Source organism: Rhinolophus ferrumequinum, chromosome 4 (genome assembly GCF_004115265.2).
Source record: "Rhinolophus ferrumequinum isolate MPI-CBG mRhiFer1 chromosome 4, mRhiFer1_v1.p, whole genome shotgun sequence".
Taxonomy (NCBI): domain Eukaryota; kingdom Metazoa; phylum Chordata; class Mammalia; order Chiroptera; family Rhinolophidae; genus Rhinolophus; species Rhinolophus ferrumequinum.
The window spans coordinates 79993008-80016297 of NC_046287.1; the positions used below are offsets into that span (position 1 = coordinate 79993008).

The 23290-nt window shown below is 33.4% G+C and overlaps 1 non-coding gene across 1 annotated transcript; it reads right to left on the reverse strand.

The window, feature by feature from the left end:
• Window positions 1-2831: 2831 nt before the first annotated feature.
• LOC117021853 (U6 spliceosomal RNA) lies at window positions 2832-2934 on the reverse strand. Its single transcript, XR_004422939.1, has one exon. It is a non-coding gene; the product is annotated as a U6 spliceosomal RNA (small nuclear RNA).
• Between the last annotated feature and the right edge of the window lie 20356 nt (window positions 2935-23290).

Sequence of the window (23290 nt, forward strand, 5' to 3'; positions counted from 1 at the left end):
TCATGTACAGATAGAGGCAATAAATATATGCACGCATATATATTGATACCATTTTCTGTATGACAGACTTTCAGGCTTGAAATATACTAAATAGAGCAGTATGCACTGCAATATAGCAATAGATTGCAAAAATAATTTCTTAACCTTTGTGTTCCCCTGTCTGAATGGTGTTTTGATATCTTGGAGTGTCACATCAAAAGAGGGAGAAAGTGTTATTTGCATTCATTCTATAGCTAACCATTTGCCATTTTAGGAGTTGACAAAATGTCATGCATTTAATATACATTTCCATTTCCCAGTTTTGTAGAACTGACAACAATATAACCTTTTGAAATTAACTTTGACCCAAGATCCTTGACTTGCAAAAGCTATTGTCAATACTGATTGCAATGAATGTATTACATTTTACATAATTTCTGGATTTGAAACTAAAATCACTCAGATACGTATCACTAAATATTTATTCTAACAGCCCCAAAAGATTTCAAAGACTGACATATTTTAATTAAAGCAAATGAGGAGACATAAAATCATAGAATGCATATCCCACCATAATTATGCACTTAATAGTTTTACTTCAGTTTCTCCTACTTAAACCCTGTTCCTGCAAGTAGCATTTCATAATGCCCAGTACAATGAGGAAATTATTAAAATTTGTAACAGATGAATCAAGCACCAGGTGTATAAAACAATATTCAAATTATAATTTATACATATTTAAAACAGCTTAAGGTGTATTAAGGTGTAAGGTATAAACTACAATAAACATTAATAAAATATTAATGGTGCATTCTGACAAGAATTAAAAATGGGCTTGATTCAAATAGAATTCCTACAGGGGAAAATATGCACATTTTATTTTATGATTTAAATTCTGTGGAGAGCACAGTTTGATACGCAACACTTCAGAGAATTACAAGCTCTAGAAACAATCAACTTTCATTCTAAATGATAAAAATTAATACAGATGTTATTTTAAATTAAATTTGAAGCATTTTTATAGGCAGGAAAAATGATTATGGAAATTATGAACCTTAAAATACATGTAATCCACCAAAGATTATGTTTTAAATTGCAATCAACTTGTCATAGTAATTTTCCTCTTTAAAAAAATATGTTTAGAGAGTAATTTTGGTTCAGAAAGTCAGTTTTCAGCTCTTTGTCATTTTTTTCCCCAAATTAAAGCTTGCAAGGTTGATGATTTACAGTTCAAAATGTGAAGGTTTTTAAAATATTCCAAGTATTTGGGGAGAATTAACAACACAACTGAATAAAAGTTAAAGGAAAATATACCTCAGAAGGCAAAATGTTGAGAATGAAAAACACACTCACATGAATGGCAAACAATATAACAAAGGCTTTATTGTTGTCAATTCTAATGTTCACTCCTGTAGAACATGGTAATGTTGTCATAGATTTGATGTAGAAAAGTATTTTATTACCAAATGGAATGTATACAATTTGCACATGAGAAAACTTTATTTCATTGGAATATCGAAGACATTTACCACCCAAATATACCTTAAAATGGCCTTCAGTTTGGCTCTGGCTTTATTAAAACTAAGGAAAAACAAAGCCATATGCTTCAGAATGTGTGTTTTGGTCACGAGGGAGAACCTGGGCATCTTTAGTGTGGTGAGAGTTCAACCGATCATGTGGTGAAATCCTGTGGCCTCTGTTCTCCAGCATAAGACAATTAAAAAATCTCATATTCCTTTCAAACTCCCAGCAGCTGATCCTCAATGAGAAGGAGACTGAAACTTAGCTTGGGGAAAATTAAACACTGATGTTCAGCCAGGTTTCCATTGAGTGTTTTTTGAAATAGTGGTTAGAACGTGCATAAGCCAAAGGTATTTACAGACAATACTCGTAATGCAGGCTTCCTAGTAAAGGATGCTATTACTTCTACACCAAATCTTATTGTTTTATACTTTAAATTTATTTCAAGTTTTTATTCTCGTATTGAGACATATCGTATGCGGGATATTTAATATCCCAGCCAAACATGCCATGACTCCATGAGTAAATGCTCGGAAATGCAACACAAGTTCGATATGTTTTAGCAGTTGGGCCATTGTGCCATATTTAATGTTGATTGCATCCTTGAAATAGATAAACAACAAAACAGGAATTGTCTTGATTATTATGTATGGTAAATCGCAGTGAGATAGTCAAATTTGGAGGTGTGACAAAAATTCCTGATTATTGGCTATTTTTGGACAGGTGCTAGATCATAAAATGTATTGCATTATAGTTTATTTACTTTGAAGTAACTATATACATCTATATTTACATAAATTCATTAAAATTTACTTTTTGAAGTTTTTTTTAAGGAACTGTTCTTTCTTCAGTATTCTAAATTTTCTGTCACTATAGAATGGTCAAAGGTGATCTGGAGATGCCGAAGGAGAACGTATTACAATAAGTATTATTGTATTTTCATATCATTCTTATTGTTTTGGGGGAGGGCCTGAGTAGATAGTAATGGTATTAACATACAAACATTAGGTAAATGAGGTTTTGTGTAACTGCCAGTGACTCACTTCATAGTTATAGAATATAAAGATAAAAATTAGAATATAAATGTCAGTCACTCCTGCAGTTCTCTAGAACATTGACTTTGTGTAGCTGTAGCTTTAGGAAGGACTAAGAATATGAAAGGGTATGTGTGAGGCACTGCATTGTTTACAACTGGGCCCAGCCTAAATATTCTGACTGACCAAAAATCTTCCTTCATCTATATTAAAAACGATAAAACCCTATTTAGTCTCTTCAGGCTTTATTTTATAAAAGCATTATTTTGTCTTTATTTCATTTATTATTATTATTATTTTCATATGGAGAGCTTCACAAATTCACCTGTCATCCTTGTGCTGGGACCATGCCACTCTTTTTGGTATTATTTTAATTTTAGTATATGTGCAGCCAAAGCAAGCAGTACTGGTATTTGTTTTATATAAGGCTATGTAGAGTTAAAATGTTTCAGAAATAGAATCTTTCAACATAAAATTTGGTGAAAACCACGAAAGACAAATTTCTCATAATAGTAAAACCCATACTAACATTCTACTTTCAGCTATTTCTGCTTAACTACGGAACATATATGTGTGTGTGTATATATACATATATATTTATATATATATGTTTTCTTTTAAGATGAAATATAATCTAGAGTGGTGCATTTTACAATACTGAACATAAAAGTGATAATTTTATATGTATCTGAAAATTATCTTTATTAGGAAAGACTACTTGAATTTAACAACTGATGTATATTACATGAATTGTTACTAATAGATATCTTATTATATAGACTGTATTGTAGAGATTTGTGAAACAGACATATAAGCATATCATATTGATGAGATTTTTGTCATTCTGAATTATTTGACTAACCATAAAAAAATAAGTGAAATGCAATATAATTTGCTGATAGAATTCTCTCACTTATTAGACCTTGTTAACCCACTGGGATAAGATAAATAAAAAAAGAAAGTCTGCTAAAATAAGTAAAGCCACAATAGAAACTGAGAAATTTCTGACTCAAACTAAGTTTCGTCTCCCCAAGTGAAGAGATGTAATGTGATCATTTGGATAATACAAAATTAGAGATGAATTATACTATATGATAACTGAAAATGTTAGAGTTTGGCAATTTTTTTATGTAACATTTTATTGTCAGAAACTTTTGTAATTAACTTTCAATAAAACCTATGTTTTAGGTGAACTCTGATATTAAAAGTCATTATTGTAAAGATAATAGGTGAAGACAAAGGTAAATACTGAGGGTGCCAAAACAGTGTATAAAGGTTTTAAGAGATGGTCAACGTTGCTCAAGCAGTGGTTCGCGTAAGCAGAAGTGTCTGGACGCTGATGATAACCACTTTGAGCACCTCTTGTGATTGCAGAAGTCAAATATGACTTGTATTCATCTTTTGTTATCTGCATATATTGAGTATTACAATTTTAATAGGTTTTTTTTTCCTTTCTTAAAATGTGTATACATTGGTTTGGCACCCTCTGTAGATATTTATTTCTTCTAGTAATCAAATAACACTGAACATCTTACTTTGTTTATTCTTCATGATCTCTCGATTGTATAAGATGTATCCTAGTTTTTGACTCACCCTTTTAACCACAATCCTAGTGTCTGATATGATGAGAGCAAGTTTGCGTTTGTTGGTTTGTTTTTTACCATGTACAAGTACTTGGGGTAGCGTCTGGTCCAATACATGCTTTCAATAAGCATTTACTGAATGAATAAATGAATGAAAACCAGATAGACTATATACAAAACACATGCTAATATTATTAAGGCCAATAAGGCCAAGACTAGGAACTATCATTTCTGTTTTTTGTTTTTGTTTTTTCATGATAATCATCAAGACCAAAATAATTTTGAACTTTCTTAGAAAAGATAAATGGATATGATGGAAATAATGTACTTTGGATTGTTAAGTAAAGAATCTGAATTCTAGTCTAAACTTTGGCTGGCTCTGTGGTCTTGAACAGATCACTCAAACTGTCTGATCTGTGGTGTCTTTATCCATTAAAAAAAAAAAGGAAAAACAAAAGCAAACAATTATTAATGTACTTCTGGCTCTAAAACTCCAGTAAATTAATAAAAATTATACTTGATGTGAAGTACTTAGAATCCCCCCCCCAAAAAAAATAAAGGTATTAATGAATTCATTGCTTTATTTGTTCAGCAAGAATTTAAGAAGGCCTACGATACCTTGGGCCCTGGATTTATTTCTCCTAAACCAAAAATGAGGTAAAGAACAAGACACTGACTCTTTTACAATCTGCTAGACTTGAGTTACTTTAAATCCAAAGGAACCTATCAGTTCACTAGATACTATTGTTGCTATCGTAACCTGAGGGAAACCTGGTTAGCGCCCCAGACACAGCACTGTAAGTGCTGGTTTCAAGGATGGGGTATACGACATGCAGATGCAACACACAAAGGACTTATCTATGCCATAGATAAATTGGTGTTTGCAACAGCTGAGCTTACCGATGTCAGTGAAATTAAAATCCATGTCAAATTGCTTATTTAGTTTTTATATAGTCCATCTGATTTTAATAATTGACTGGAGCTTCAAAAGCATGAAAATACCATTACAACAAAAGTAAACTAAGAAACCTTTGAAATTGAAAGGTGATGTTTCACTGGAAAGAGAGGTTTTTTGATGGTAATCAACATAATGCAGGGTATATCAGTCTTAGGACCTCTAACCTGCGTGATGTTTACATGAGAGACTTGTTCTCTTTGGTTAGATTAACTCTAAGTTCTCATGAAGATGAAAAATTCTATAATTTTACTACATACTATAGATTCCACTTAAATGTGTGTACCAGAAATACCAATGAATTGAGGGGAACCAGGAACATGAAATCAACCTTGACAAGTCTGACTTTAAGATAGAAAATGAGATGATCTCACACAGATTTGCTCTACATTTGTTTTCCCATGAATTTGCCTTATAAAATAAACTTTTAAATCCTTAAAAGAAATGATTACGAAATAATGAAGTTTCATAGCTCAGTAAGCTTACCCCACTTCACCAGATAGCTAGAAGTTGTCATGTCTGATTGCCATTAATCACAAACCTGACTTTACTGAAATCTATGGAAGCTCATTGGTCAGGCCTGCCACACACCTGAGCTAGAATTCTTCTCTAGTGCAGAAGCATCCTGTTTTATATTAATAATGAAATAACCCTGCCTAATATTAATAAAGCAATAAACAGATGCTCTGAGAAATTAGAGGAACTGTTCCCTGGTCCCCTGAACCAAGTCATTTAGATGTACAGCTCTGATTCGCTGTGTACCTATTTGTTATTTCAAAACACCTCAGTCTGCAGTACCAGTTGAAGCACATTTATAATGAAAATCTGAGAAGGTAATTCATCAAATTGCAGTGCGAATTGGAACAGGTTTTACAGCAATTTTGTGGTGGAGAGAAGCCCAAAAAGCTAAAATGAGTGGTACTTCACAAAACACATGGAATTGGATAATATAAAATCAACTTTCCTGCTAAAGGAATCTCCAAGCTCTTTGAAAACAGCCACTTGAGTGTCGGCAGGCATTGGCTAAGCAAAGGAGGACTCTGTATGATGCGCTGCAGCTCAGCCCAGGCTGGGGAGAGTCAAAACAACTGTGAGAACAGCAGCCTGCTGGTCTCAGCACCTGGATATAAATAAAATCCCAGCATTTCTGAAAGGGTTTGGTTTCTTTCTTATGTTTCATTATTTATTTAACACGTGTTCAAATGGAGACTACACATCCCCTGGCCGCAATTTTCCATAGATTAGCTTTTAATTTTCAGCCAGTGGTCTTACCTACTGCAGGTCTTAATATTGAAAGTAAACAGTGATTCTGATTGGAATCAAATGTTATGACAATATTTCATACTGAGATCATTTTCAGCAGATGTTTTCGTTTTATTTTCTGTGTACTCAACCTTGCAGGGAGGCTAATATTAGTAACACACATGATATAATTCAACAGTTGTTTTTTTTTTGACTGCATAAGCCATTTAAAAGGGTATCAAATTACACTGAAGTTTATGTTTATATAGCAAAATTGCAGAGCCGATTTATGTAGAATAAAGGGAAATCATTAGTTTATATGCTTTATGAGTTATTTGTGTAACAACTGTCAATGTTTGTTAAAAATACTATATATATATATATATATATATATATATATATAATTGAAAGATAATTTAATGTTAAGGACTAAATCTAGATGCATTATAAAGTCTAAGAAAACAAAATTTCCACCATTTATGGAATAATATCATTTATTATGATCCATGTTATTGGAAGATTTATTACTATTTAGAATTGTCTCATATGGTATTTATCCATATTTTAATATTTCTTCAAATTCTAAAATACAATTTTTATATAAAAATAATGTCTGGCCCTCTATTAACAAAGTCCAAAGTCCAAAACAAGTGTCCCACACCAATGTGCTAAATTACAGAAGAAAAAAAGTCAGTGGTTTAGTAAGCACATGGATTTTGGTTTAATTTATATACTTTGTTCCTATTATGAAAATTTTATATAATTTGATGGAAATGAAATCTGAATAGTTTCATGCCACTAAGAATCTTTAAAGTTATTGTTTCATCTGCCATTTGTGTGAAATATTTATTTAAAACCATAAGATCTACAACAAAGAAAAACTATGTGAGTGTGCATGTTTGTGTGAGAAGTAGAAAGAGACAGGGAGAAGGGAAAAAAGGTGAAGGGAGAGAAAATGAGTATGCATGAATACATTTAGAAATGCAGGAAAGAAAGTTTTTGTTTGAAAGTGACACAATACATGTTCCTTGTAAATATCAGTGTTTCCAAGTGAAAATATTGAATATGAATCTTTTTTATGTTGTTATGGATTTCATTTTAATGTAAGTGTACAGCTGAATACCAAAGTCACATATTTCTTCTCTACGTACTGCCTACAAAGGATAACCAACATAGTGTATGGATAATTAATTGTACACGAAACATGCTCCTAATCTATTTGAAGAAATGAGAATATTTGGACACTGCTTTCAAATGTATTAACATTTGAAGAAACCCAAAAACAAAATATGTTTTCTTCTGTGATTAGCTGTGAGTATTTGCATCTGCCTAAATATTTCTTTTCTGAAGATGTACAACCAAGAGGATAATAACACACAATTCATTCTGACTTTTTAAGGATTGCTCATTATTAAACCCACTATTTAACTGCTTTAGAAATATGTAATTTCACATATATGTTAAAAAATAATATAAAAACAAGACCATTTTAAAATTCTCTGGCTCTGTATTGGGAATACAAGTAGTGAGGATTTTTAAAGTGTCTTTTTAACAGAATGATTTTCTTTCTTTTTTAACAGTTAGCATTTAGGTAAATTTCACTTAGAAGTTCAAATACCCTTTTCCTTCTTAATAAAGATAAAAAATCCTCAAAAATAATTTGAAACACAAGGGAAGGAAAAATGTGCTTTCTAAAATCTTTTCAGATCATTAACTGTTTCTCTATGAGTTTAGATCACCTTTGTAATATTTCAAACCTCGTTTAGCTCACTGTATACTTAACGGTGTCCAACATTGTTTTCAAAGCACTGTTACACCGAGATGATTAAATTTACAATTTTTAAGTGTTGTTTTCACTTTTTCAACAGAGGCACTCAAAGACATACCAGAAGTTAAACAATTCATCCAGAGCCTACACCTATAATGATATAATGATTATTCCAACTCCCTCTATTTTGTATCTGCTCAGTATCATCCCGATGCTCTAGTTCAGTTATATAGAGAAAAATGTCGGTCATGTCTTCCTCCATTTGCAAACACGGCACAAAAAGGGTTACAGTGTATCTTTGTAAAGATTTCTCTTAGGAGCTTTAAAAAAAGTGTGAGCATAAGCAGAAATGCATATAGCTATGATGTCTGCACTCATATTTGTAGCAGGATTCTTTTTAATGTACCTATTAGTGGGAGCTAAACAGTTTGAATGTTGAAAAGAAGGGGCACGCAATTGATATACAGTTCAACAGTCAATGGAAGGCAGAGCTCATTAAATAGAATATATTTTACATAGCATCTTGAATTGCAGAGAATTCCGAAACCTTGGTGCTGACTTTTTTCCAACTATGCTAGTTAAACATAAAGAATTAAATCTAAACGTGCAACATCCTTACTCCTCTTCACATAAGTCATTAAAATGCAGGCAAACTGAAACTTTGAATTCAACCTCGGTACAACATGATGATTTTATTTAAGGGAGAAATTTGACTGAATTACAATAGTTAAAAGTAGTTTTTAGTAGTTTTTAATAAGTGCATATTGCATCTCTCAGGATGTAATATTATTGAAGATGCTGTGGTGCCACCAACATTCTTACTCAAACACAGAGGAAAGGTAGTACTTGTTCAAAGCTGGCCCTAGGGGGAGCAAATTGGGTTCTTGCTGAAGGCGCACACATTTTGGAGAAGGGATGGAATTCAGAGCACTTACAATAGGTATTGCTGTCCGTTTCATCTAATCACCTGCGGCTGTCTTTGCTGAGCTTCCAGGAGGCTGCAAGACTTAACGCTTAGAAGCTGTATCACGACATCCTGACACAAGTTGGATATAGGACGCCTCAGGGCAGCCTTGAAGCAGAGTGAAGGTTATTGTGGCTAAATGAATGAAACGACAGAAAAATTCTCCTTGGCTTAGAAAGAGCAAGGCATTTCTTGGTGGTTTCAGGCATACAATTTTTAGGGGAAGTGGTCACAGAGGCATAGGTTGAGATGTCTATCAAATCTTAGCTGACTTAGCCTCCCACAATTGCTATATTTATTTTGCACTTACTGTGTGGTGATATTAATCTGTAAATTAGACAATTACTCAACTGCTCACAGATCTTAGGCTCATGCTTCCATGTAATCTAGTTCAGAGTCAATCCCATCCAGAACATTTACTAATTACTGTTATCTGATTTTATTCTTAAAAGAGAGAGAAATGAAATAGATCTTTTAAACTAGATGGGAATTACTATGTAAATTAATTTCATTTTTAGTATTTCAAAACACACGCAAAAGAATAAAACAGAGAAAAAATTATACAATAATAAAAGTCAGCATAAGATATATCACCATAGGGAAATATCAAATAATCAAAAAAAGGAAAATGCAAAGAAAACTTTCTGATAATTCAGTCAGTGTTTTGCAGCTGAAGTGTAGTTCTATAGTGACAATGTAATAGGTTCAAGACAAAATGCATACATGTACACATGCATGCACACAAACAGGATAAGGTACCTGATTCCTTATCCCACAGCTCAGAGACCAGGCTTTTGTAAATTTGGAGAAGTAAACCCTCTGTGGGTTTATGCAGAGTTGAGGGGCTTGTAAAGCTGTCTTGAAAGAAATTTTGAAACTATCCATTCACATATCCCAGAAACACACATAATTCTCTCTCTAAAATAGGTGTAGAAATGTATTGGAGCCGACAGCCGTGTAGGCTGCTAGCTTGAGGAAAGCCGTCTCCCCTGGAGTTAAGCATACATTTTTGTGCTTCCAGAAGAAAATGAGAGAGGGGGATAAAAGAGGTACTATTGTACCTGCTCTACAAAGAATGAGTTCTTTTAGGGCTCAAGGGAGAGTTAAACTTATCAATGCTATTTTTCTTTCCTCTTCTTTTATTTCTGTTTCTTTGGTAAATTAAGAATATGGAATCAACTTCTTTTCTTTCTGTTCCCTCCACCACCTCTACCCCACAATTCTCCTTTCTAATAATTACTATGGTTAAACAGAAGGAAAAGATTTTGCAGTTATAAAGTAATCAGGTAAAACAACCAATTTTGGAGGGTATAATTTTTTTGACATGGGAAAAAACGTTGGTAGGGTGTTGAAAATATAATTAGCATCCTCTTTTATTGAAATAGATACGCCTCTGTCCGACTTAATCCATGAAAATTCTAGGGGAAAAAATCTACTATTCACTATTTCAGTCAAGCAGAACAATCTGAATTTTGAGAAATACCAATGACCTTGAGTATGAAAGTATGACAATACAGTGAAAATTACTTTTGTTTTTGAAAAATTATAGACATCAGCAAACATACTGAAAAGTACTAAGAGCTAATGTTAGTCATAGCCCAGGTGCAATATTAGCTATTTTACACTATTAATTTATTAAATGATCACAACAAGCCTTTGAGGTAGGCGATTTTTATTACCTGCATTTTACAGACGAAAAATCTGGGTCTCAAAGAGGTGAAGTAATATGCAAGTGGACTTGCATCAATTTGCATGATGCCAATTGCTGGGATATTTCAAACAGCAGAACACTATCACCAGATTATGCATCAGGTTATAATAAAACAGCAGCAGCAAGAAAAAGATTCACTGGGATTCAAATATTCTTAAACATGGGAGGGAGGGAGAAGACAGGTATCTCTTGCTTGAAAACGTAAGCAGAAATTACGTAAGGAATGCAATAACCACCCCCCCCCTTTTTGGCCACATTGGGGGCAACTTGTGAATGACATAAAAAAAAAAAATTCTAGTTAAAAATTTACATTTATTAGAATTTAAATAAAATTATATTAAATGAAATTCAACAAGTATTTTCTAATAGATTTATAAACGTCGATATGTAGAAACATGTTTACATATCCAACAAAATACAGGTTCCAAATGCTAACCAATTACAGTGTCAGGTACTGCAAATACTAACTCTACTCTATAAATTAGAAAACTATCCCAAGGATAAACAGTATGTGCAATCAACATCTGATGATGGACAAGGCAGAAAGAGAATGTGAGGGAGGAGAAAGAAAGAGAAGATGTGAAGGGTATGCGTGTGTGTGCACACTCACATATGCCCCAGTGACTAGGATGCTTTCAGTGAAAAGGAAAAAAAACTAAACTCTCAATAAAGGTAGAGACACTCTATGAGAATTAATGGATAATAATAATAATCAGTAGAAAGACAGCTGCATAATATAAGCTAATGGAGTCAAATATTCTTTAGTGGCTGTATGAAAGTACTTGTGAGACTTTAGATAAAGCGTAGGTGAGGATATATCTTTCTTTTATTAGAACAATGAGGGAGCACATATGAAACTTAATTGTACACATTCACCACAGTTTTACCTCTTGTGCTTCATTTTAATAAAATGGCAGAACCACTAACAACTGTGGGATTGATTTAAATACACACACACGTATGTATGAGTATACACACTTATGGTAAATTGGAACGATTCTAAAAATATAAGAGAAAATATAAGTAAATATAGAAGATAGTTTTTAGAAAAGCGTTCATGGACTTATACGCAAAATAAATTAACCATGATTCAAAATATTGATTTCCTAGAGTCATCTTAATATACACACAAGTGGTCTTAAGATTCATTCAGCTCACGTGATTACTACAAATTGGGAGTCTGTTAAAAATAAGATGATTATACACAGATGCATCTGGGTAACTGTTTTTTGTTTGTTTGTTTGTTTGTTTGTTTAATTATCAAAAGAGCCCATAACTTAATGGTATTCAGCAGCCTGTGTTCAGTCCACAGGGGTTGTGTGTGGTCTCTAACATCCAGGAGAAATTAGCCAAGTACTATCCAGCACTGGGTATTTCAATACAGGAGGATACAGACTTGAACATGACAAAACGGTCTAATGTTAGGAACAAATGCACTGAAGCAGCCAGTTTTGCATGATGGGGTGGGTGGGTATTACATAACATGTTTAGATCCTCTACAAACAGGTGTTTCGTGTTCTTTCTTTTATCCCTTCGTTTGAATCTCTCTCTTCCAAAACTCATAATTGAAATGAACATACACACACACATGCATCCGCACACCCACACAGAGCAAGCTGGATGCTGGTTGTGATTATGTCAGTGAGTATCTACATTTTAAGGGTATTTTTCTTAAGCTAATTTTTTTTCTTCTTTGAAAATATTGTCATTCTATTCATTATTGCTTGAGCATATTGAGGTAGGAGGTATGCTATGGTTTTGTATCTTCTGCACCTAACTTGCTCCCCAATATTTTGGAATGTACATGTGCAGGTGTGTAGCAGATGATTTGATGGCTTAACTAAACATTGTCCCCCAAACAGAAGTACATTGAAAAAACAGGAGAGTTATTTACTTCTTGAACAATTTCCTGATCAACTGTCTTTTTTTCCTCTTAGATAGTGATCTTTATCCTTCAAAAAGGTTTATTCATTTATTTATTTTTTTCCAAAACATGATGTAGTTTTACGGATTTGGTTGGTCAAATAAATTTCATTTTAAGTAATAATTTGTCATTGCTCTTTTAAAATCTCTATATTTAAATATATGGTGATAGAAGGAGAATTGACTCTGGGTGGTGAACACCTAATGTGAGATATTAGATGATGTAATACAGAATTGTACAGCTGAAGTCTATGTAACTTTACCAACAATTGTCACCCCAATAAATTTTAATTTAAAAAAATCGCTATACTTATAAATGTCAATCACAGTTCCTAATCACTTGAATTTACTGATGTTTCAGTCAATATTGAGTTGACATAATTACAGGAAAAATCCAAATAGCATATAATTCATTCATTTTAAGTTTCACTGTTGTAAACATTATACATATATAATATGCAATTTTATATGTAATATGTCTATATCATATATAATTATGTTTTTATATAAATTAGTATATATTATATAAATATTAACATTTAGAACAGAGCATGGTATATGGCTAGTGCTCAGTAAATCTTAATTAATTCTATCTTTTCTCTCTTATTTGAGCTCATGAAATAGAGACAGCCTCCAGTTTCACCATGATTATACTATCTTTCAACTGTCATCACATAAATCTTTCTAAAATATACATGTAGACATAGCATTTCTTTCAACATTTTTTTCATCACTTTTTCATGGAACACAAAGCCCTTGGCTTCAGAATCACTTCCAGGTGAAGAGATTCCCACTTTCTCTGTATATTCCCAGAATCTCCTTCTTGTCTCCCTATAGTGCTCATAATACATACTCTATTACAAGTCATCTATTTTCATTTTGTTTCCCTCATTACATTGTGAGCTACTTATAACTGGAAAAGGACTTAGTAGGCATTCAGCAAATATTTGGTAAAGGAATGGACAGTTGATGATGGTTGTAAAAATAAAAAGGTACCAACTACAGGTTGCAGAAGAGACATGGCTACACACACACACACACACACACACACACACACACACTATTATATACTATTATACATAATAATGTATATGTGTATATATATTTAATATATATATACATATAATGTAGTTTAATAATCTACTTAGTAAAAGTCTCTTGTATAACCAACTTGTTCAAACAACATATTTCACTGAAACACTTTTGTTGGTTTGGAATAGTTTTACTTTTAAGACTCTTTAATATCAATATGCAGGAACCATTTTTAAGAGAATTATCATCTTTCTTCCTCAGCCCTCCATACTTCCCTAATAGACACCCAGCCTGTAAAAGTACACATGACATCTCTCTAAAGTGCTGCTTTTATTGTAGCACATTGCCGTTTATCTTACACTTGTTCCCCTGTAAAGAGAACATTCTCACACTGGCTCTCAAGGGCCTCTCAGGCGCTGCTCCTATCTTTTGATTGTGATCTGCAATGACCTCCAACTCCAGGAAGTCCTTACTATTGACTGCCTATCCTCAAACGTAGCCTTGCTTATTCTCTCCTACGGTGTTTTATTTATGCTCTTCTTCATATAAGAAATGGTATGGTCGATGTGAAGATGCACCAGCCATTTTTCTCTTCAAGTGAGGACTTGATGCCTAGATGTAGGCCGTGTGATCAACAGACAATCGCCAGGTCTCAGCAACTTCAGTGTAAGCCTCAGCTGCAGGCTGCCACTTAGCCCAAGGTTAAGCCTTCCTATTCCTGATGACCACTCTACAAAGGGTCGAAAGATCCATGTCAGCCTGATTCAGGAAGCTGCCCTGGGGAAGACTGGCTGTAGACTTCCTGCTGGGTTGGCTGAGGCTTCGTCAGCCCGTGTCATGGTTCAGCTTCTCCCTCTGCCCAATCCTGCTTGCTCTGCCTTTCCTTCACAAGCATTCGTTCCATACACACTTTGAACCTCAAACTCTATCTCAGTATCTGCGTCCAGAGAACCCAAATGGCAACAGCTGGTCTTCCTTATGTTCTCTCCTGCCCACATCATCTATCATTTCATGGCCAATTCACATTTTCCAGGTCTCTCTACTGATAAGGCCTAAGTTGAACTAATCCTACTCAACTTTTCCAAACACTTGCTACCTTAGTAAATCATTTTGAGGAACATTTCATTTTATTTATATATAATATCTGTCCACGCGCACTTATGTGCTTTCTTTATCGGTAGAAGTCTGTTCTATTAACCTCTTAAATTCAGGGGTGATCTCATTCTTTTATCTTCTATCTATCCATTTCAGGTAATATAATACTTATTGGAAAGAACTACATAATATTTAGAAAATTAAAAGTAACATATTTTAGGTAATGTATATATTGATGGTTTTTATTTCTTTGTTTACATTTCTGTAAATCACACTTAAGATAATTTGGTTAATCTTAATTTGAGAGGAAGATAAAGTAACTTCCTATGCATATTTTCCAATATATATAATTTGGGTGATACATTGTTCAGAATACTCCGTAAAGAAAAACATTTAAAGTTTAGAAGCATTCTTACGTTTTGGTTCAATATCTGAATATAAATTGAGGTAGAATTTTTCAAATCCCACAAGCAGGGGTAAGATGAAATGCCAATTAACGTAAAACCAGTACCAGATGATGCAGTAACTTAAAACATACTTTATTTTGAGCAAAGTGCAAAATTCAACCTGGTACATCACAACTGTACAAAATTGATTAACTAATCACCCCTCAAGGAGATGAAATAATTCACTAATTATTTCTAACAGAAGCAAGCATTTTTTTTTCCTCTTTTTCTTTTTCTATAAAAATCTGTAAAGATTACGGGATATCTTTATTTAGATGTTTGTTTCTTACTGAATTCCTCCAAAGCTCTCAGTTAAATTTAGGAATTTTGATGCAAGTTGGCAAAACACAGATTTAAACTACACACACACACACACACACACACACACAGAGTTTGCAAGGATCCTGGCTTCTGCATATACAAATGGTATTAAATTTAAAATCTCCTAAAAGTAATATAAATGGGTACTCTCAGGAGTAAAAACCTAGTTCAACTTCCTACATGTGTCCTTCTATCAATTAGAACAGAACTGTGCTCCAGCTGTCAGAGGTTTTTTTTATTATTATTATTCTTTTCAGAGTTGAATCTCTCTCTCTCTCTCTCTCTCTCTCTCTCTCTCTCTCTCTCTCTCTCTGTCTCTCGACCCTCTACCCACACTCTCTGTCCCTCTATGCTTGAAACTTTTAATAAATCTGCCCTGCTTGCATGTTGTTGAGGAATTTTTTTTTAACTGTCATTTTTTTTTCTTTATTGCTATTTAGACTATTTTGATCTTTGTACCAAACTTTCCTCCTTTAATGAGTAGGAAACTAATATATAATTTTAATCATTTGGATGCCACTTCCTTATATGGTAAAACTGATTTTTGTCTGAAGTATATAATTTGCAGATAACCTATGTATTCATTTCTTTCTATATATTATAATACTTTAAGGCAAGATAAGCTTAAAAGTGTGCTTAATGGGATAACTGATTAGCTGATGGCCTTTCAATGGGAGAATTGCATTTGTATTGGCAATCACTTATGGACATCAAAAATAAAAGCTTGAATTGGAGTCAGAAAACTGTGATGGAAAGCCCACCTCAGACAATCTTTTGAGCACAGAGAAGAAAAATTTCTTTGTTCTCCCATGACACTTTGTTTTTTGGGAAAGGAGCAGGGTTTAGAAACAGGCTAAAAGAATAAATAAATATGTTTGATATATTATTCTATGTAAAAGACTCTCAAAAGATGGATAGTTTTTGTTATCTTCACAAACAGTATACCATGTTTTCTAAAATACTTTACCAGAAACTTGTCGTCTGAGGAAAGAAGAATTTCCCCCGAGATAAGAGCAAACACACTCTTTGAAAGTAATCCCAGGTATGAGGATTAGAAAGATAACTTGAAGCTTCATTTCTTTTATCTTATCACATCTTTGCTCCCTCACAGAAGTATAAGGGATAAGTTCTGTTTAAAAGAACACCACATTGGAACTGCATAAACGGAATCAAAATTTATTCCCTACTTGTTGTGGGCAATATGGAGGAACTGTCCCTTACTAACACATGGAAAGTTTATATAATATAATTTACTAAAATGTCCTATCTTTAGACTATTTGTTTATACCTGGCAAGAGCAAGTAATAGAAAATTTGAAGTGGGAACGAACGTTCAATGCTTTAGCAGGGCAATGATGCTCTTTCGTATAAATTGCACCAAGAAAGATATTACATTTAACAATAACAGTTTTTCAGTATGAAAGACTTTTAGCATTGAAATACACGAGAGCTATTAAAACAAATCTCATCTTCTGCGCTTAGCATTCTGTTTTTTGGAAAGAACAGAGATTAGGTATCAGAGATTAGAATGAGTTCTGATGCTTACATAAGAAGATGAACTGAAAGCAGTGTGGCTAGGGAGTTGGGGAGATTCTGAGTCTCACATTTCTAAAGGGATGCTGACACTATAGTTGTTTTTGTTTTAGTTTGATTTTTGGTGCTTGAATAATATAATATACTTGTGGATGAAAAAGGGGCTCTGTAATAAAGTAACTTCACAGGGTGATCTCATCATAAAATTCCTAACTGGGCAGCTCCGGGTGGCTAGTCAGGCCCAGGCCTACAAAAAGTTTTATCTTGGCCTTAAGCAAGCCCTGTCCATTGTTTTTGTCTATCTAGTGTAACACACCTTTGAAATGCCTTTTTTTCAGATGCTTGGGAATAATAACTACCCTAAAGAGAAACACAATCTTAACTATCCTTACCCTGCTTTCTCTCACCTTCATGTAATCCTCCTTAACTTCTCTCCTTAATTCCAAATTATAAAAGAATGTGGAAAACTGTCATTTTTTGGAGCCTTGGAGATCTTGCTTTCTGGCATATCCTCGGTTTGGCACAAATAAATTCATACATATATTCTTTACAGTTTTGGACATTTCTTATATAGACATATTGAAAGTAATTTATTATTATTTTTTAATTAAAATGTATTGGGGTTGAAAATGGAGTGGAGTCAACCCTAAGTGGAGTGGAGACAAAGGCAGTGGAGTAATTCATGAATGGCATGATGGATATTTAAAACACATAGAAAAAAAAGTAATGGAAAGAGTAAGATTGAATGGTGACTAAAAGAAGAATTCATTTAAAAGAACAAGAATTTTGGTGAACATAGTTGATAAAAGTCAACAGCTTTTAAAGAGATCTGAAACATTCTTTTGCCAAGTTTAATATATTAAAAGTGTGGTACCATATACCATTATTAATTTAAACAAAAATTAATATTGGTGATCATTTTACAAGATCTTGGTTGAAATAAATGTGTTTACTGTGTATGAGGGAAAGGCTTAAAAAGATGAATACAATCTTAAGAATTGTGTAAAAGGAAGAAAAATTTCACATGTCAAGTATTAAGGAATCTTGATGTAATTCTATTAACGAGAGATAGGAAATGAATTACATTTTTCTTGGACACCATTTGGAGCATTTAATTACTAAGTCACCAAAACGATCTTATTCTACAACTACCTTACTTATAAGGTAGTTCCATGGCATGGACTCAAGGACATCGCTGAGTCAAGGCTCATAACAAATCATCCATATCCATTTTCTTTAATAATCTATTAGGAACCTGAACCAGAGTAAAAAAGCAGCATTTCTTTTAAACTCTTCTATAATTCAGATTTTATCAGTGCTGGCTAACCCTATGGTCAATTAAATGTGAAGTAGTGTCATTTTTATGTTTCTTGAGTATAGTAGACTTGAAAGCAAATATTATTTTATATGTTAATAATACAAAGGACTTTACTAGCAATATTAAGTGGAGTATAAAGGCACCTAACACTCTCTTTGCATGGTAGCAGAATGAATCTAAGAACAATTCCAACCATAACTCTTATTCAAACGTATTAACACAGTCTATTTACATAGCAGAATGATCAGGAGAGATCTGGAAATATTCTTTAAAGTTCCATTTAGGACTTTCTCCAAAATGTCCTTCTGTCTATAAATGCCAAGTCTGAACGGTGGGGTAAAAAACATAATAAGTGGCTCTAATTTGTTGCAACCTGAAAATAATCTATTGTGTAACTGAATCAAACTTTTGCTCCCTGCACCCCACATCCTGAGACCCAATGCAAAAGAAATGCAACTTCATTTTCCCTGAGATTATTGGAACCATACATTTTAAAATATCAAAATATTCTCAAAAAGTCCAAGTTAGCCTCAATATTTTATTTAGTTTCAACCCTAAGATACAAATACTAGTGCCAAAAGGTACTATGTGGACCGTTAGATTGGAAGGGATCGGTGGAAGTGCTCTTATGGATGCAAAGTATGAATAAATCCCTTAGAGAGAAGGAGGGATTCATCCTCTCATCTCTAGTGTATGGACATACTCCTTCCAATTAAGCCTATTTTATTTTGCTTCCTGGTTTCTTTTCTCTCCTATAACTTCATACAATCAGAATGTAGGATTATTCTCTAGGATTTGGGTGATTCTTTCATTAAGATCAAGATAGGTTTTTCTTTTTTTTTATACAAAACTTGTATGGTATTACGCATAATTAAGCACTAGATGGATTTGACTCTTACATGATAAAGTTAGTATGGTATCAAAAATTTAACCATTTTTCCCTAAACTATACCTTATTATAAATATCCCAGTTAGCTTTTGGTAATCTTCTGCTATCATGTTTATAGATGCCATGACATAAATACTTTTTTATGAGTTTGATACATATATTTATATTTATACATGTTATGAATATGGCTTAATTTAAATATCATCATAGATATAGCCATTTGATTCAGTTCTAACTGATTTCAAACTGGAACAGCGTTGAGAAAATAATGTTTTAAAAAGAATATTGTGCCCCATGAATTTAAGGACCAAATTGTATTATCAAATGTTCTTTTAAATATTAAGTAGTATAATGCGGGAAATATACCACATATCGTATTACCAAATGTCACAAAAGTTTTTCTTTTAAAATGTTCATCTAGTAAAATTTTTCTTCTTGGATGTTATGTTTTTTGGGGGAAGAGTGTAAACATGTAAAATTTGCATTACGCTGCATTTAAGAAAAAAGCAAAAAAACTTAGAGATCAGTTGAAACTTATTTTAAGTATTTTTCATTTTTCATTATATACTTTTCTTAGGGAAAAAATGTGTTCTAACTCCCTTGTGATTACCTCTGTTCAAGGAAAATCCCCTGAGAGGTGTAGACAGGACTTAAAAATCAGAGTCAATTTCTGCTTCATTCAGAGGTACAGAGAGGGTAGGGAATGGTGAGGACTAGAGCTTCAAAAAGACCCGAAGCATGAAAGAAAAGTGACCTTGCTAGCTGATGGAGCTGCGTGTATTTGCCTCAGGGATGAAAGCTTTATTGAAAATCCCTGTTTTAAATGGACTCTATCAACTATGACATCATCATCTACAGGTGAGAACTAGATAGATCTAGCCTAGATATGTCACACAGATGACAGGATTGCTCAAGTTGCTTATTCTTTGCTCACACAAAATAGGTGAGAAAAATATGCACATTTTTCTGATTCAAATATTAAGTTGGAAACTCTGGCATTAAAGTGGTTAAGGCAAAAACAGAGGACTCTGAGTAATATCTAGATTCCTGCCTGCGTTTTTTCATTCTGTGTGTTCTCAATGTTATAATGGGTGATCAAAACATGTCCACCAAATTTTCTTTAAAAAGTACATGAAGAAGAAATGTGGATACTTATCTTTATGGCTTAATTTAGTGTTCAGGTTACACACAAATTAAAATCCTATTTTATACATCCATTTCACCATCAATTAAACAATCCTAATTGTTACCATACTGCATTTGTTTGAGAATTGTGTAACTTATTTCACACATAACTTTCCTGCTTTGCAAAAGTCCCATGAAGCTGGGCTAAATCATCATTCTTATAATGTTCTAAGAAAGGAAATTTGGAGTTACATTTTAATTGACCCTCATTTGGTACCTTTAGTTGTATAGTTTACCAAGTCATGCAGAATTTTTTCCACGTAGTTCATATATGCTCCAGTCTTTTTCTACCAAGGCTGCTTAAGATCTTTATCTTATTTTTCCTGTATTACTGCCCAGATTTGCCTGTTTGGCTTTTCTTATCTCTTCTCATTGCCCCGCCCTCTTTCTGCCATATTCTACCTTACCGAAGTTGATGCTGCATTTTAAAAATAGTCTGTATGCTGAAAAATATGGTAAATTATCAACACCTTCCTTCAAAGAACTTACAGGGGAGAGAGAGAGAGAGAGAGAGAGAGAGAGAGAGAGAGAGAGAGAGAGAGAGAGAGAGAGAGAGAGAGAGAGAGAGAGAGAGAGAAGACAAAAAGGAAACCCTAATCAGAATGTTTCTACAACAGCAATAATCAGAGTTGTGAAGAGCCTACTTGAGGGACAACTAATTTTGTTTTGAGGATTTATTAGAAGTAATAGTTAAGAGTTTAGTAGGAGGATGGGTTCAGCAAGTTTTTCCCTTCTTTGGTAATATGAAGTTATGGAGGGAAAAGCTTCTCTAGGCATGGGAAGGCTCAGCTGTGAGAGGAAACGTGCTCATGGAGTTCAAATACAGTGGTACCTCGGTTTTCGAACGTAATCCACGAGTTCTGAAACATTAAAAAACAGCCGACAGCTAGGCCTCGGTATCTTGCCCTCAGTGGAAGCTGCGTGACGTGTTCGACTTCTGAGTCGTGTTCGAAAACCGAAGCATATACTTCCAGGTTTACGGCATTCATAAACTAAAATGTTCATCAACGGAGACATTCAAAACCCAAGGTACCACTGTAATTTCTTACGGTTGAAACACAGGACATACAAGAAATGAATGGCTTAGGGCTGGTGAAGTTGGAGTCAGAGCAAGATTGATTTTATGCTGTTATAGAACCCAGGGGCAGATGATAATACCTGGTTCGAAAATGGCAGAGGGGGTTGAAGAAAAGGGTATGACTTGAGGAACATAAATTGTTGGTGATGACTTTTTATATGTGAAATGTGGGGAGGTTGAGGATGACAGGGTGACCCTAGGTTTCTGCCTAGGCATCTGGGCAAATGAATGGGGTCTCCTTTCACAGAGTTGCAGTAAAGCAGGTGAAATGGAAGGTTTGGGGAGGAAGATATTTGGCCAAATAGTGTCTATCACTTTTGTGTCCATCAGTCTTTTTCTTAAAGTCTTTAAAGCAGATAGCTTCCTATTATTCTGCAAAAATATCCATCTTCTCCATTAGATTGCTTGCTGCTTCAAGCCTTCACTGTATATGAAAACGGAATCTGAAGAAAGGGGGGGAGATGTGGTAAGCTCCATAATTAGCAAGTACTACTCCCAATGATTTTCTCATATCAGCCTAAAAGTGGGAAACATAAGCCAGAGCTGTGACTCAAACACACATAATAGGTGTTGGACAAACCTTAGTTAAATCAGTGAAAGAATGATCTATTCTGGGTTAAGCACTATTTAAACCAGATTATATCATACTAAAGAAAAAAATAAACATAGATATTTATACAACTATAATAAATTATTGCTGGTGAAAACTTAATCTATATGTCACAACTTCTGTATTTTGGCAAAAGTGTTTGATCTTTCTGTCTATTACTCAAAGAATAATTGAAACAGAATGTAGAGATCATCCCTATAAATTGAAAGCTCCCCTGTAAGCTCTTTTATCTTCACCTGCTTTTTTGCCCAAAGAATTTGTGAGCTTTTGTCGACATCAGTTAAGACAAAGAAACTGTCTCAGTGGTTGATGGTTCTTTGATATATGGTTATGATTTTTTTTGTAGAAAGGACACTGAAATCTTTGTCAGAATCTTGGATTAAAATACAAGTTATTATCTAAAGAGTTGATGTACATTGGATTTTATGTATCCTACATTAAAATCAAAGAGAAAAAAAAACTCCCTTGGTCAAAATTATGTTGTTATTTTTTAATTATCTAATTCCATCTGTTAACATGACAAAAGCCAATAGGAGTGCTCTCTAAAATTTTCATAACTTTATAGGTGAAGATTTTATTTGTTATTTTCATCATTTGATTGATACAGCAACAAGCTAACTAGAAACAAAATTCCAAAACATATTATTATTGTTGAACTGGTGGTGTTTCTTACATTTATTTAGTGGATGAAAAAATTCAATCAGGAAAAATGTACAAAAATGTATAAAATAAAGATGACAGTAACTTATGAGAATTGTATGATTTCTGCTTTGAAAAACAAATATCGCATTAAAAAAATTAAATATTTGAGATTTGCTGAGAGCTATAAAATACTCTGATATGAATGTAAACAGATCTAAGTTTTCTTTTTAAAATTGTATTTCTGCTGATTCCTTTCATTATAACAGCGGCAGAACTTTTTTTTTTTTTTAAAGCTAATTAAAATGTTTAAAGACTATGGGACAACACTACTTGTGACTCAACACAGATGTTTAAATAACTAAAATGTTCAAGTTAATGATTCTGTCAACAAAATTTTATAGATCCTTCTACATTTTGCATAAAATTGCTATTCGTACAGGTAACTTTAAAGCTTACAATGTC